Source organism: Pseudopodoces humilis, chromosome 6 (assembly GCF_049639895.1).
Source record: "Pseudopodoces humilis isolate 2021_Gansu_Grassland_sample_001 chromosome 6, ASM4963989v1, whole genome shotgun sequence".
Taxonomy (NCBI): domain Eukaryota; kingdom Metazoa; phylum Chordata; class Aves; order Passeriformes; family Paridae; genus Pseudopodoces; species Pseudopodoces humilis.
Genome location: NC_142205.1, coordinates 35,291,107 through 35,293,332, shown reverse-complemented (window position 1 = coordinate 35,293,332; position 2,226 = coordinate 35,291,107).

Below are 2,226 nucleotides of genomic sequence, written 5' to 3'. Positions count from 1 at the left end.
TCTTGGGAGAGTATAAAACATCACAAAATTACATCCAGCAGTTCAAACACCTGGAATATCCTTTCCATTCAAGTATCTTTCACTTCCTACCTCTTTAGTTAAGACATATATTTTTCTCTGGCCTTCTCCAGGTCTTCTATGTGCCTATATATGCTTCCTGAGCACTCCTGGTAAAGCAAGGGAAGTTTGCAAACAGGAAGATCTAAGTCTAACTAGGGACTAAAGTAAAAAAATTAAATCAAATATTTGATTCTATAGTGGATATCTGATCACTATTCACAGTTTAAAGGGGACTATTTGCACAATTTTCAAACATTTCACTTAAAACCTGGTATTTTTCCCAAAGTCGTTTTGCAGATCAGGTAAATGTACACACTGAAACCCTTTAGGTGTGAAGCAGTCAGAAGACAATTGTAGTAAAAACTTGTGTTTCTATTTAGCCACAAACATATTGCTAAATGCAACAACAATGGAGAGGTCAACAAATAATAGGTACATAAGGTCAAGTTTTTTCATCATGGTTTCTCTATAGAAAAGAATTTCTTATCTGGTCCTTCACATTCTGCCAAGGATATAGTATTGAGTATACTAAAGTTGCAACGCCAATGAAAACAAAAGTATTATTCACAGATGCTAAGAAACTGTATTCAGACAACTTAAACTGCATTGAAAACAAATCCAAAATTACTTTCAAATTTCTTATTAGACCCATATGTAGATGTACTCAAGAAGAACCGAATAACCCTAGTTCTTGAGCAGTCCTATGGTTGCTTTTACTGTGTTTTACACACCTCCAGTTGCATTCCATGGCTAAGGGAGTAAGTGTACATGTTGTTCCAGCAGTCCTGGATGGCAGGAATTGTAGTTTGAGATTTGTAACTACTGTTCAATCTACTTTGAAAATTAAATTTGATGGAATTTCATGCACCCTTTTTAAACTGAAAACTTCCATCTGGAGCAAAAAGCTCGTATTTTTCACAGACTGCATCACTTGTCAAGTGTCATGCTCCAAATTTGGATTTATTATGTTTTGGATCAACAACTGTTTAATTATTTTGTGCAAAGAAATTTTCTTAAAATGGAGAAACACAGGATAATGAACAAAGAAAGTCTGTTTTTCAACCTAGGAAAACAGACCCAAGATTCTGTTTTCTGCTTTTCCCTCAGACTTTGGGTTACAAATTATTCTTCGATTGCTTATTTAAAGGCCTTTCTGCTTTAGACTAACATTCATGCAAATAAAAAAAATAAACCCAAAACTGTAAAAAGAAGTGAACAAGCTAAAAAAAACCAGCAAAAAACTTTACAAAAGCAACATAAACTTTAACATCACAGAAAAAGCTGATCTAAGGAAAATTCACCATTTAAAAAAGAAAAAGCTGATCTAAGGAAAATACACCATCTAAAAAAGCTTTATATATATACACAGCTGTAAAGTCTGTTGGGATTTAATCATGACTGCCTTTATCACTCAAGAAATGGCAAAAGAAAAATAATGTAGCTAGCACTTTCCAAATAGATACACCTGAGAAAAAAAGAATAAAATTGAAAATGTTGCATTTGTTTAAAATTAATTGGATTACGTCATAGAAAAATGATATTCACATTACCAAACATTTAAATCTCAGTGAATCAGATTTCCCTCTTTGGGCTAATGGGAGGGAAAGTTCACCTCGAAAACCAGAAAATTTTACAGCTCTTTCTTGATGATAAGGCAGCAAAGAGAGCTGATGCAACTGCTCAGTCTAACAGAAGCAAACTAGTTTATTCCCCTCTGTAACACCTAGTAGGAGGCAATGCAGCATCTACTGATGAACTGAGTAACTTTACCAAGGCTTTTACATGTATTCCATTTAAAAGACATGATGTGTTAGATATCAAATCTTTTTGATATTGCAATATACACACACACATACACAAAAAAATATTTCAATTTATTGTTCCACTCTTGTCTTGTATCAGTCATCAAAATAATCCAGAAACTCTTTCCTGAATTTATTAATCCATCAAATATCATGACAATACATTCCGCCCTTTATCACAATATGCAAAACTAAAGTATTTCTTTCTTAACAGAAAATGAAATATTCTGATCTTATTCCCATTTTTTACTGGATGGGAATAAATTTATTTTAAAATAAATTATTGGAATAATAGTGTCGAAAATGTTCATCAACCACAAGAATATAATTTCTGACAACAATGGTTCTTCAGCTTGATGCAGCG